This window comes from Callithrix jacchus, chromosome 1 (assembly GCF_049354715.1).
Source record: "Callithrix jacchus isolate 240 chromosome 1, calJac240_pri, whole genome shotgun sequence".
Lineage (NCBI taxonomy): Eukaryota > Metazoa > Chordata > Mammalia > Primates > Cebidae > Callithrix > Callithrix jacchus.
The window spans coordinates 22064117-22079241 of record NC_133502.1 but is presented as its reverse complement, the minus strand read 5'-3'; the positions used below and the strand labels follow the sequence as shown (position 1 = coordinate 22079241).

The window sequence follows — 15125 nt, the reverse complement described above, 5'->3', positions numbered from 1 at the left end:
GTAATATCTGGTAATGTCTGGTAGAACTCGTATGTTAAAAAAACACCAAAAGTTTGTGATCTTGTGCTTGGCAATCTCCTGCTCAGGAAACGTCAGGAACAAATTCCCAGTGCTTGGATTTTGAAAAGTGATAACCTCTGAGGAGTGCACCAGTGTCTGAATAAGTAGGTTTGACTTGTTTAAAGTTTCAGTCTTTCACCATGCAGACCGTAGCCTGGATGCATGCCTACCAGTGTCAGGCAGGACTGTAACAGCTGACAAGGCCATGCGTGTTTCTTTCTCATTTTGTGAGTGTGAGACTTAGTGGATTACTCTATGGGAACCCGGCAAGCACTGTTTTCACCTGGGTGGTTATGGAGGGCTGTTCCATTATTTGGGAGTGGTTTCCAAGAAACACTTGCTGTCAGAATCTCTATTGTCAGTGACTCATTTATGTGACAATCCAGTATGCTCCTGGCAGTGACAAAGGCTTTGGGATAACCGTGCTTTGGGGCTCACCTCTTACCAACAGGTACGGGCCACAGCACAGTCCATCTTGCATTTAAATGTTCTTAGGTATTTGTCAATTCTACTGTTATCACTATAAGTGGCAGAAAGGGAGAATTAAACCATTATTCTTTTAAAAACTATCACAAAATACTTCTTATTACTAATCAGTAAATAGGATTTCCCACTGCTCCAGTTCCTCCAGAAGAACAAGGCAGGGAGTTTAGGAAACTCCATTTGATCCTTCAAACCCCCAAAGTTGTCTTCTGTCCTGTGAAATACAACTTGAATATATGAACCACACAAAGCCTGGCAGTATTAAAGGTTCATGCACTTTCTCGAAAGGGCCTGCCCTATGCCAGGGGCTTGGTCAGGCTCCACATCTTTTATTCTTCTTTTAGTGAATCTTACTATAAGGAAAGCAATGGGCTCTGAGCCTGGAAGGGGAGACACGAATAAGAAATAAGACACAGACTTGGCAGCAGCACGTACCCCAAGCCGTTCACACAGCACACGAAGCTGCTGACGTCTTGGATCTGGTCACTGCAGCTGTCCTCCATATTCCCAACGTGAAGGAGACTCACGTTTCCTGAATACCTAATATATGAACATATTAGTTTAGCAGGGCTTCCATAACAAAGTATCGCAGACGGGTCCCATGAACAACTGAAACGTATTTCTCACAGTTCTGGAGTCTGGAAGTCCAAGATCAAGTGACGGGCGTGTTTTTTGTCTGAGGCCTCCCTCCCTGGCTCCTAAATGGTCTCTTTCTCCTGCATCTTTTCATGATCTTTTTAGTGTATGTGTCTGTCTCTTCATTTTTTTTTCCTTCAATGGGTACAGCTGCTCCTAACGCTACTGCTTCTTGGTCTTCAGGTTCCCCTCATGTCTGTTGAGCTGGTGGCGCCTGGCACGAGTCTTCCAGGCCTCAGGGCCAGGGGCTTATACTTCTTGCTCTTGTAGAATTTCCTGAGGTTTTCTTTCTGAGTCTGGTTAATAACGGTGAGAACACGGACAGTGGACTTGCGGATGACTCAGATCTTGGAGCGCTTGGAGGCCGTGCTGCCTGTCACTTTGACCACTCGCAGCTGGGACGGCTCCACCTTCAGGTCACCCAGCTGTTTCAGCAGCTCCTCCTCCTTCTTCCCGAGAAGGTCTCCAGACTTGATCTTGGTCATTGCTGCACAGGCCTCCCATTAATCCTTTTTTCTGTTTTTAAATAAAGACACCGATCACATTGGATTAGGGCACACCCATGTGACCTCATTTTACCTTAGTTACCTCTTTAAACAACCTATCTCCAAATATAGTCATGTTGAGGTACTGAGGCTTCAACATGTGAATTTTGGGGACAGGGTCCAGCCAATAAACTTTGCCAAGCCTTTTATACATGTTATTATCTCACTTACTCATGACAAAATTCCTCCATGGGAAATGCTGTCATTGACATTTGCAAATAAACAAATCAGGGAAGTAGAATAGAAAAATGCAGAGATTTCAGGCTTTCTAATGGGGCCGATTTCCAATCCAAGCAGTTCCATCCTAGCTATGTGAACTTGGCTAACTTAAACTCTGAGCTTTATCACACACGCACAAGACGGATATTGGTAAAGAATTAGCCTTCTCTAATGATACATGCCACTTGCCTGTAGTTAAGACAAGGAAAGTTAAAAGCTCAATTATTAAGAGATCCTTACTATTTTTTTCCTATGGATAAGCAGTTGATCACTTTCTAAATATGAAATGTTTTACAGAACAAATATTGGGATCATTTAAAAATGTATGTTGTCTACATCCTTTTCACAGAGGCTTCTCAAACTTTGGTAACTTATTAATAAAAGCCCGATCCTCCCTTCCCATACGGATGATCTCTAGGTCCTTTCTCCTATATCTTTATGAGCAAAGGCAGTGTTTCCTGGAGGGAATATCTGGTTGAACTCATGTGTTTACAAAAAAAGCCTGAAGTCTTTTTTTGCTCACCGCAACCTCTGCCTCCTGGGTTCAAGCCATTATCCTGCCTCCGTCCCCGAGTAGCTGGGATTATGGGCATCTACCACCACACCTGGCTAATTTTTGTATTTTTAGTAAAGAGAGAGTTTCACCATGTTGGCCAGGCTGGTTTTGAACTCCTGACCTCAAGTGATCCATCCACCTAAGCCTCCCAAAATGCTGGGATTACAGGTATGAGGTGCCATGCTCACTGCAAAAGCCTGAAGTTTTGATGAGGTAACAACCTAAAGGCTGAGGATTTCAGTTTGTGATAAGGCCTCTCCCTCCTTTTTTTTCATCTTCTTCTTTTAATGATAAACTTACTTTGAATTCTGAGTGTGTGGACTTTCTATACCACAAATATTCTACCTCTTAGCGTTGTTGTACTGACTCTGAGATGATCTGGGAAGAGCAAATTGCTTGGGACACTGTCAATATTTTGGATGTAAAATGATGGAGGATAAACAGCAGGTGCCCTAGGATGTAATCTCTTCAGTTTCTCTGAGAATCCTTGAGTCTCAGAGCCAAGAACTTTCAATAGCTGCCGTCACTGAGGTTTTGTTATTTTGGAATCAATGAGAGTTAAAATACAGTGGAACAAGATGAGGTTTTTCACATGATAATCCTATTTTGTTACAAAATTGGACACAAAGGTATTGATTAAGATTCATACATAACAAGGCTCATCATTATATAAATTTCTTTTTTTTTTTTTTTTGATGTGTATATATTAGCTTTATTGCAGAATATATCTATTAACTTTTTTTTTTTAATTTTTTATTGGATTATAGGTTTTGGGGTACATGAGCAGAGCATGCAAGACAGTTGCGTAGGTACACACATGGCAGTGTGCTTTGCTTTTCTTCTCCCCTTCACCCACATTTGGCATTTCTCCCCAGGCTATCCCTTCCCACCTCCCCCTCCCACTGGCCCTCCCCTTTTCCCCCCAATAGACCCCAGTGTTTAGTACTCCCCTGTGTCCATGTGTTCTCATTTTTCATCACCCACCTATGAGTGAGAATATGCGGTGTTTCATTTTCTGTTCTTGTGTCAGTTTGCTGAGGATGATGTTTTCCAGATTCATCCATGTCCCTACAAACGACAAGAACTCATCATTTCTGATTGCTGCATAATATTCCATGGTGTATATGTGCCACATTTTTCCAATCCAGTCTATTATCAATGGGCATTTGGGTTTTTCTAAACTTCTAATGCAAACGAGGTACCATGAAACTGATTACTTCCTTCAAGAAATGGAAGGCGAACTTGTATCTAAGGGAAGGATTACTTCTTTTTTTCCCCCTGGCATTTGCCTAAAATGGAAATTTTCCTGAAATTGAAAATTTTCAAATTTTCTTAATTGCAGTCACTACCTCTGGGAGTGAACCTTAGATGCTCTGTGTCCCCAAGAAGGCTGTTTCTAGGGGCTTCCAAAAGAGCTTGGGCTAGCTGTGGTTCTTTTGCACTCAGCTGAGAAGAGGGAGTGGTTGTACCCTGCTTTCCAGGCCTTCCTCAGGCCTGGTGCTGGCAGGCAGGAAGGCGGGCAGGCCGGCAGGGAGGCAGACATGGCTACAAACTGTTGCAAACGTGCAATAGAAAGTGGAAAGGGAGCTACCGTCCAGAGACTGGGTTAGCTTAACCTTCCCCTCCCACATTTGACTTTTCACTATAAAGATGTAAAAAGGCCACTCTTCCCCTTGGGGCTGGCCTCAGCAGCCACTAGGATAAAAGATACTGTCTTGAGTGACTTTCCAAACCCGGGGAAAAATCTGGAGGTCAGAAAGGCTTAGGAAAGCCCCCAAAGGGAATTCATTCTCCAATTCCCCTCCCTTGAGCTGTCTTTGGGTTGGACTTTGTTTGCAATCAGGCTTTAGGAACCTTTGTTTTCAGCTGGGCAGGGCTTTTTCCTGGTATCCACATTGCGATGTGTGTGGTGGGCTCTGAATTTTAGATGTGTTTGCTCCATTTGGCTTTTACTCTTTTGACATAATTCAGTATCTGAGTCATTGCCTTTCCCTGTATTTGAGCTTGGACTAATAGCTAATAGGATGAATGGATAACACTTACACAGTGCTTACGACATGTCAGGCGCTGCTCTGAGAGCTCTACCAACTTTACCAGGCTTTACCAACTTATTAATGGGAATTTTTAGGTTTCCAGTCTGCAGAATCTTTCACATCAGGGCAATCTGTATTTTCAGATTCAACCAATGCAGGCAAGAGGCTCACATGGTGCAAAGCATAGATACAAAGAAGAGGAACTGAGTCCCTGCCCTGGTTGAGCCTCCAGTGTGAGGAGGCTTGAGAACGGGGCTTGCAGGTAAGAGTTTCACGTGGCAGGTTTGATGGATGTAGAGAGAAGCAGAGATGAAGTACTGAGGGAGGCTCCAAGGAGGGGAGGAACTTGCACTGGGCTGTGATCATCACAAAAGAGCCACTTTGGGAACAGCAAGTATTTCAAATGGCAGCGGTGGAGGGGAGCCTGGGAATCAGGAGCCATGAGCAGGCACCAGAGGGAAGCTCAGGCTTGCGCAGGGACAGGGACAGCCTACTCCTGACCTCGAAAGCTAGGACGGTAGACGGCATGGTAAACTCTGGGGGTTTTCCTAAGGGCAAACAACAGAAGAGTTGTTTATATTAAATGATAAAGTGTAGAGCCAGGAGGAAGAGTGAGGAAGCTACTGTTCGTCAGCAGAGAGGAATGAACCTGGAGACTGGGCAGTTGCAATGGAAATCAAGAGCTCAAAGCGAGTTTGGGCTGCTGAATCTCACATACCAGGCGAGGAAGAAGGGAGGATCTGTCATTATTCCAGAACTTTTAGGGCTGGCATAATGGTGTCATTGTTTATAGAAATTGCACAGTTGGGTGGGATGTATGCATGTGTCACTCCACACAGGGGAGGATAGTTAGATTTGTTTTGGACTTGTTGAGTTCAAGGTCCTGCTAAGACATTAGGACATTAGAGACACACCAAAATGACCAAGCCAGGTTTCTCCCAGTGAAAGTCTTATTGGAAAAGAAATGCACAGAGTAAATATAGTCATTCAACTATGTCACAGTCTTCTACAAAAAGACAAATAAAAAAAAAAAATTATCAAGAGAGTAGAGTTCTTAAAGAGGTCTGTAACATAACCTGACCTAGTTATTTTCTATTTTTATACATGTATATATGTATATGTGTGTGTGTTTTATGTCATTTACCTTTGAATAATTCACGTGAAAATAAAAGTTAGAGATGTGTGTTTTGCTACTACTAAATACAGAAAACACAAACAGGCAAAAAACAAAAACAAAATCAAAACTGTCAGTGGACTCACCACTCAAAGGTAAAAACTGTGAACGCTTCACTGTATTTTCATTTTTTGATAGGTTTCAATGTGTAAGTTTCCCCCCACGTATTTGTAATCATAATTGTAATTTTTACGTCATTAAAATGATTCTGACCTGCTTTTAAATCGGCTGTTGATCAGCTGTTGTATATACTCCCTGTGTGATCATCTCCCACTGAATATCTTTAGGAAATTTAGAAAGAAATTACAATAACATAGAAAATATAGCTGAGAGAATTTTGCCTATTCTTTGGGCAATCCCCATAACTTTTTTTTTTTTTTTTTGCTGCTTTGCAATTTTCCAGTGTTTGTACATCTATTAAATTAAATAGAAGCTACTAGCATCTATTTTTATGTGTATATCCTCAGAATGGTCAGTAAATTTACATTACTTATGAAAGTGAAGTACAGCCCCAGATGCTAACAATAGTATAATTTGTTATAATTCCACATTTACATCCAAAGTACATTGGAAAATATTAAATTTCCACCAAGCTTCCATAAAATCTAAGGTATATGGAAAATGTTTTGCAGTTTCTATCATTAAGGTAGATGAGATGAAAAAAGAAATTAAACTCAACTCAAATATTCGTAAATATTTTGAAGTTATTAGGGTAAACAAAATTCCTTTCTCATGCCTTTTCTACTTTCAAGCAAAGGAAAAACACGCTTAGTTCACTTTTGTTTGTTTATATTAGAGGATACTGACCCTAGAAGCAAATGCCGACCACACCTGTGAGACAGCTCCCGGGACATTTGACATCCAGGTGGAGCTGATCCCTGGAGGAAGTTAATCTCTAGGGATTGGCTTAATTTTTACTCATCTCCTCAGACTTTTGTTTGCCTTGGAAAGCGTCCTGAGGGACAGTATCCTTTAGGAAGCTTTTCAAGAAACCCCCTTAAAAATGTTTTATTCCCTGTAAGGCCAGGAAGTGCCCTTTTGTCCAAAATAACTGGAATTCAAACCTCAAAAAGGCTGCATTCATTTGAAATTTTGAAGTGTCCATTCAAGGAGGGTTTATATTTTGTAATGTTTTCTTTTTCCGTGGCGTAAGGCAGCATACAATTTGACAGTTAAACTTGTTTAATATCCATATTCTAGTTTTGTATCTGTGTTTTATCTGGTAGCATGTAGTCTTAGTATATGTAGGCCAGGGACAGGGTGGAGTCCAATGTGAATACCACATATAAACTATATGTTTATACTCATATATATGGCAATTATTTTTTTCATTTTATAAAAATCAAGTCATTTTCTTATTAATGATAAAAACCTCCTAACACTCTGTATAATAAATTGCTTTTTGTGAACTATTGGAAGATAACTCTGGGAATTAGTCTATTTTTTTGTACTCACTGGAGGTACTGCTATTTTAACAATATCCTCCCCATTTATGATCAGAGCCAAAATGTTTTTAAAACAGGATGCAAAATAGTACAACGTCTCATTTTGGGGCTGAGGTTTCCTTTAACATCGTGTTTATGGATTTGAGAATCAAGTCAAGATAATAATTGAAGAGTTGTCTGTCCTCAGCAGTTGAGACGGGGGATGAGGGAGGATGGGGTGCCGCGGAAGTGTGGTTGCACGCGGTTGGCTCTGCCCTCCTCAATGGGAAGGAAAGCAATGCCCAAGGGTTGCCTTTGTAAAGTACTCTCTCTTTTTTTTTTTTTTTTTTGTAAAGTACTCTCTTGATTTGTTCCTCAAAATTTTGAAAAGATTTACAAGGTGTCTACCTACCCATTTTATTTTAACGCTAATTTAGAGTGGGCTGAACAGGACATTTGATGTGTGGTCCCATTCACATGCATAATGGGTTCAGGCTGGCTCTGCGCTTTGAAAAGCAAATGTCTTTCATGTGCCTGGTTGGTCAACTTTAATTGGGGAGGTGCTCAACTCTCCATTTCATGAGAACCCCACCAACCAAGAACAAAAGTGAGACTCTTAATTCCTATAAAAATGGAAAAATACAAGTCATTTAAATTCATAACTCAAAGAACTCCACCCCAAGAAAGAAACCTGGGGGCCAAGAGCCCATATTCTTTGACAAACAGCAATAAAGATGTCCACCAGATATTCAGGGATACTCAGAAATGATTCTGATATTCAGAAATTGTTGGAAATAGCTAATGCATGCAGGCCTGAATACCTAGGTAATGGGCTGATAGGTGCAGCAAACCATCATGGCACATGTATACCTATATAACAAACCTGCATGTTCTGCACATGTATCCTGGAACTTAAAATTAAGACAAAAGAAAAAAAAAAAGAAATTATTGGAAGTAATGGGAATAGCTGCTTCTGATTCAGCACTTTCCTGCTAGGTTCCTTATCAGCATCATCTAATGCAATGTTGATAACAATCATATGGGATAGGATTTATTACTAACATTGGAGAATTGAGAAAATAGTCTTAAAGGTTAAATAAACTTGGCCCACTTTCCCAGCTATTTAAAGGGTGAAGCCCTGACCTGAATCCCACAGCTCCTCCTTACACAAAGTCCCTGCTTTTGCTTAATTTTTATTCTCTTTCTTCATGTTTTGGGATCTAGTATTCTGAATAATTTAATAGACATCCAAAAAAAGGCATCTTATCTAAATTAAAAATAATTAGGTACAGAACAGATAGATTTCCTATATACTAGATTTCTTAAGTAGCAAATTCTTTAAAAAACGTTTTTGGAGGGATGAGTTGAAAAACGCCCCATTGGGAAACTCTGCTCACTATTGGGATGCAATCTACCTGTGTAACTAACTGGGACATATATTCCCTGTCTTTAAAACTAAAATGGAAACTTTAAAATTTGACTAAAAATGATGTTTTTCAAGCATAATAAATATTCTCACATTATCTAATCCTTTATATAAATTGTAACTAAAAGCAGCTTGAACTTAGGAAATAAAAGGAAGACATCGGGGTTTTCCCATTGCAGAGAAAAGCTGCTTTATTCCACCACTTGGAAAAGACATCATTGTAAAAGCTTTGGGAGTGGTATCAGGCCATCTAGAGAGATTATGTTTTAATCAATCGCATACGACTTCCCTCACAATGGATGAGCTGTGCAGCTGGGTGCGGGTATTGAAGGGCGATCTGCCAGCCTCTTTACTCATCAAGCCTGAGTTTTCTTTCTGGATTTAAGAGGTCCTGGAGTCTTAATGATACTCATCTGTTATCACTTTTGGCTTAAACAGCTAATGACAGTGCATTTTATGTTTGATCAGTTCTTCTGTCCCGGAGAACGTGAAAACAGAGCAAGACACTGGCACCACGAGACATCAGGAGAACCGGGACTCTGATGGTGTATAGTGTCCCTGCACTGTATTTTAACAAATGACATATTGATCTGTGCCTGCCTAGGAAACCAGTCAGGGGCAAAACTGCTGAAAAGTTTCAGTGCCTTTCAAATAGGCAAACACATTTACAAAACAGTATCTTTGTAATGATTCTCAAAAGCACATCACTGTCTTTATGTGGAGAGTGATTTAGAGTAATTAAATATAGTAGTCAGTGGGACAGAAAATGGAAAATTACTAGAATAAATTGAATACATTTTCTCATTTGCAAAAGAAAACAGACACCTTTGGCGATTAGGAACCACTCTCTTCAAGAAGAGACAATTAATTCTTTTTCACTTTGTTTCCAAGAATAGATACTTACTGATATAGTACCCTATGTTGCAATTCAACTCAGAGCATTTTGTCAATCTCTTGATTTAATGACAGATGTTTAAACCTAAAGGCATTGCAGAACAAACTTTAAGAAGGCTATATACCAGATGTTCTCAATATTGTCATTTTGAGATGCAAAAAACATTTTGTTTCACATTGCCATGGGCAAAAAGCGAGTCTGTTGAAGGAGTTGTGGATGATGCAGAGCTAGAGTGTGAAGAGGAATCCTAAATTGTATTTGTATTCTAAAAACGAAAGCTCACCCACTGCAAGTGACGGTTTTCTGGAAATTCAAGAGATCAGGTTCACTTTTCTTATGACTTGCACATTATTTTGAGCAAGTGAAATGTGAGTGTTCTCGTGGTCGGAACACAGAGACGGTAAAAAGCTCGGCATTCACAGCTGCGAGGCCAGGAGGTGACACGCCGCAAAGTAACCTCAGACCTTTTCATCTTCAGCCACACCTGCTTCTCCTGTCGCTCCCCAGGGTGAAGCAAGCAGCCGTAACTCGGTGGTCCCATAATCTGTTTCCCTCACAAGCAGGCAGTAGGTGGGGGAAATGTAAAGTCACAGCTGTTACTTAAAAAAAAAAAAAAATCAAAGTTCTGAAATTCATATACCTGTAATGAGTGTATAAATACCAAGTACCTTTGGCTACCTAGCTGATTCTAGTTATATATTTTGTCTCCCTTCCCCCAATTTTTCCTCTTCAAAGCAACTTCTGAAGTTCATTTTAACCAGACTTCTCTTGTAAAACAAAAGGAATTTGGGGACAGGCAACTCTTAGACCCAGTCCTTACCCCGTCTGAACGTCGAGGCATTTCTAGTTCCTTGATTTAGAGAAGCAGCTGTCTTCATGGCCACTGCTGTTTTCTGCTTTTTATGTATACATGACTGTACATCATTAACCTGGAGATATGAAGCAATCACCTCCCACCCAAATCGTACACTGCTTTTAATGTAGACAACCATATTTATAAGGCAAAATGAAAAATCAGTTTAATTATTGCAAAAATAATCATTTTTAAAGATTTGCCAGAATAGGCTTGTAAGTATCAACTCCCAAACGTCACCAGCTTAAAATAAGAAAGGATCATGTCTGTCCTGGGTCGTGGCTTTGTCCCTCCATTACCCAGGTAGCTGGAGTGGCCACCATTCTGCACACAACTGGTTGCTGTACCAGAGAAAAAGACAGCTCTGAAGGGATTTGCACCCCCAGGGAAGCAGCCCGGAAGCGACCCATCACTTCTTCTTAGAATGCATTGGCTGGAACCAGTCACTGATCCCACTCAGTACCAGGAAGTACTGAGGAAGGGGGAGGGAACCAGAAATATTCTTCAAACAGCAGGAAATTGTTAGCAATCTGTAGGGAGTGAACCCAGCGAGCTCCTTCATACCCATTCTGACTTTGAATTAACTTATGCTGCCTTTCAGTGGTTATTCTCAGAAGTGTTAATATGTATTTCGGTAAGCATGCATGCATGATCATTAGATCTTTTTGTTTCTTATTAATGAAAAGTTATAAACAAAGGCCTAAAAGATTTTGTTCCTGTGAATGTTTAACTTCATAGGCTTTAAGGGATCTCAATAGTTACAGGTTGATAGGACTACATCCCATAGTCTGGGCATGTAGATAAAATCTAGTGTAAGAAATCTCAAAAGACTTTTAAAATCCGGCCAAATTTTTTCAGTTCTTTCCCGTAGAAGCTTCATAATGTTGTTTCATTATTTCATTTCTTAAAAATGGTATGAAATTTATAAAAATCACCTAGAGAAAGATGAGTTAAAATAATACATTGTTGTATGAAAATTGACTCAACTCTTCTGCATAGCTCCTATTGGGTTAAAATGCTAATTATGATATTTTCACTTTTGAGAACTTCAGAAAGATTTCTTTTGTGCAACTGTTGCCAAAAAATCAGCATGAATGGGGAGCTTTCTCTGAGCTCTGTGTATTGTACTCAATGTAAGAGAGAACAGCAGGACAGCCTGTGGTGGGCTGCCTCATCTATTTTTGTTTCACTAACTACATTCTAGTAAAGACACATAATAATTGCAACATAACAGAAGCTTTATGTTCCTACATAATGATTAAAGAATATCAATAATGTAGGCTCCAAGGCAGAGAACAGACACAGTGCTATTTCCTTTTCAGTCTGGAAGAAGCCAAAATGAACTATCAATGAAGGTTATGGTCCATCAGCCCAGAAATCAATAGAAAAACAAGTCATTGCACAGCACAATCCATCCAAATTGCAAGGGTCTTTATGAAATCTTTAGGAGCAGAAATATATCTTTCCAAGTACACTTTGATTTTAGAACATTTTCAGCATACCAGATAGCAAAACTGTACTTTGCTAAAGTGCTACAATATCAGAAAGACCCTAAGTTATGGATTTGAAGTTTATTTTTTAGTCCTAAGCAAACCACAGAACAGATAAAACAGTTTTATGGCTGACATCTGGTTGAATAATAAAACATACGGCTGTACAGTCAAGAATCTGCAGCTGTAAGTTACTGTGAATACCCAACTCAAGATAGTGACGGAGGTACTCACACATGGGATTCAGTAAGGTTTATCCCTGTACACATCGGAGCCTGGATATTCATAATGCTCAGGTCTTTGAGATGGGATTTGCTAATTAACCATGTTTTTTGTTATTGCTCCTACTTCATTCAGATTATTTCACTTTATTTGTTATAAAGCTATGGTAGGTTCAGGAAGGGACCAACATAAACACTTTTATTCTTTATTTTACATTTTATATTTGTGTCATAATTCTCTATAGCTAGTCTTCATCTAAATCTTCCTATTGGCTTTAAAAGAATATGCTAAGGAAAAAGAAAAATTTAACCTAGGTTTCTTTATATTTTAACAGAGTTACAATGTTGAGGAGTAATATATAAGAAATGTAAGGTGTCACAGTGAGAAAACTGTGAAACTAAAGATGTTTGAGAGAGAAACAGTGAAAGAAAAATCATATCCTTCCATCTGTTACATTATTTCTATGTCACTAGCTCTGAGCGCTAGTGGTCATATATCTATCTGAAAAACAGGGAGCTCTAAACAAAATTTATCCTCAGGCCAACTGTATAATAAAAATGAGATATCTGCATATCACAAAATTGTACTGTCTCCTATCACCTTCTTCCAAAGAACTATCTTTAGACTGCGGTAAGCAGGGGAAGCAAAGACGTTTAGTGAGTTACTTTAGGTCTGTGTTGATGAAGTGAAGGACCTGGCAGAGGTGGCCTTTTTCTTTCTTTGTGGAGGTGGGGCTGGCGTTGCTGGTGTGAGTGTGCAGCTTCTGGATTAGGGCTTTTTTTGAGCCACTTTGCTCAATAAAGGCGGGGAACACCACCAGGCAGGCTGTGCTCCAGGCACGGTTCTGGGTGCTCTGGATACATCAGTGAGTGAGCAAAGCAGAGTTCTGCGGCCTTGTGGGGTCACTTCCTCACAGGATGGGGTGGGAGAGGAAACAAATGCCTGACCCAGTAGATGAGTAAATTAGAAAGCATATCAGAAAGCCAGGCACGGTGGCTCACGCCTGTAATCCCAGCATTTTGGGAGGCCGAGGTGGGCAGATCACTTGAGGTCATGAGCTCGAGACCAGCCTTGCCAGCATGGCAAAACCCCATCTCTACTAAAAATACCAAAAATTAGTTGAACGTGGTGGCATGCGGCTGTAATCCCACATACTCGTGAGGCTGAAGCACGAGAATCGCTTGAACCCAGGGAGGTAGAGTTTGCAGTGAGCTGAGATTTTGCCACTGTACTCTAGCCTGGGTGACAGAGTAAGACTCTGTTTCAAAAAAAAAGCATATTAGAGCATCCCGAATCCCATGGGAAAAAGAAAAGAAGGGAGGGGGCAGTGTAAAACGAAGGTCACCGGGAATAGGGATGCTCCCGTTTAAAACAGGAAGTCCGGAGAAGTGTCACTTCGGCAAGGATTTTAAGGAGGCAAAGGAGCCAGCCAGGCCGACTTTTCGGGAAGATCATCCCAGCAGGAGGCTCAGTCAGAGCCTCGTCCTTCCTGTGGACTGCCCTGTGGTCCTTGCTGTGAGCGTGCGCCTGCCTGTTAGAGGAAGAGCAAGCGGGTGTGGGGTGAGCAGCAGCGGGTGCAGGCACAGGAGATGAGGTCGAAGAGCGAGCCGATGGAGTGGGGACAGATCAGAAATGGGGGACACTACCGGGACTCGGCCTTTATTCTTAGTGCTCTGCAAGTCACTGGGCAGCTTTGAGGTGGGTGGCAGGCACCAACTCTTATTTTTTTTTTAAATCGCTCTAGCTGTTGAGTTTAAACTCAAAGATTAAAACAGGGAAACCACTTGGGTGAGTGTTATAGACATCCCGGCAAGGGAGGGTCTTGGGCTAAGGGTGAGGGTGTAAAAGCTGGGAGAAGCATCAGATTCCGCTGTGTTATGAAGACAGAACCAACAAGATTTTCTAATCAACTGGATCAGAAAGCGAAAAATTAACAACGCTCCCAAAGTAGGTTTATTTTATTGTCTTCTGATTTTACCTGGGTCGTTGGAAGATGGAAGTAGATTCTGCGGGGAAGGTCAGTAATTCAGTTTGTGTTGTGTGAGAATTGACACGTGGCCCATTGGTTGTTGAGGATCTTCACTGGAATAAAATTCCTTTTTTTTTTTTCTACCCTGTCTTCTGGTAGAATAGAAATAACAGTTTCTATTTAAACGATTTATTTACATTTTGGAAAATGAGTTGATTTAATCAAATAACTGAATAGTAGTACTAAGACATAGTAAGTGTCACAACAGTTGTAAATGAGTGGCTATAATTTGGGAACTCTGGCACAAATCACACAGCTGGCATGTGGAGAGCTGGGCTCATGTCATTCCTTTATGGACTGTCCTTCATTCACATAGGTGGACTTGACACATATATATATTACACTATGCGAGAGGCTAAAGAAAGCAAGTGATATTCAAGTGAACTTTTCCTTCTATATTATACAATGTGAATCTGGGACCAACCTGTTCACATACTTGTTGGTTGAAAGATCTGAGTGTTTTGCTTGAGAGCCAGCAAGGTGATTTTTAGTTATCTTCGTGGAAATGTAACGAACAAGGGAAGATTTTCAGTTTGTTTTGGATTGATCAGCTGAGATCTGCAGAATGACAGTTCTGGGTGCTACAATTTGAAGAGAACTTTGGCAAAATACAGTGTGTCCAGAGTGAGGCAATTAGGGTGAAAAATGACATGGGATTCTATGGCATGAGGAAGGAAGGGAAGAATGGGATGTTACATAAGAATAAGAAAAATGTCTCTAGATGTCTGAAGGATAAAATATAAGCTATGTATTTAGAAGACAGATACAACTACTAAGGGCTAAAATAAATGGGAATTGCAAGGAGGCAGAGTGCATCTCAAAAAAAAAAAAAAAAAAAAAAAAGAAAAAGCAGGTCCTTCTCACCAATGAAAGTATCTGGGAAAGGGTCAGGCTTGCCTTGTGAGCATATAATTCCCATCACCTGGAAGAATCCAGCCACTGTTAGATGCCCACTGTCAGGGAGTTTAATCAAATCATTCAAATCTAGAATTTAAAAGAGTGTACAAATCCAACATAGAAATTCTACTAAAAGAGGAGTTGAGATATGAGACTCGCTGCAATTGTCCAGTTCCCAGGTTC

At 40.5% G+C, this 15125-nt stretch overlaps 1 pseudogene; it reads right to left on the bottom strand.

Annotated features, from left to right (window-relative positions):
- Positions 1–1269: 1269 nt before the first annotated feature.
- LOC100403363 (large ribosomal subunit protein uL29 pseudogene) lies at positions 1270–1664 on the bottom strand (annotated as a pseudogene).
- Between the last annotated feature and the right edge of the window lie 13461 nt (positions 1665–15125).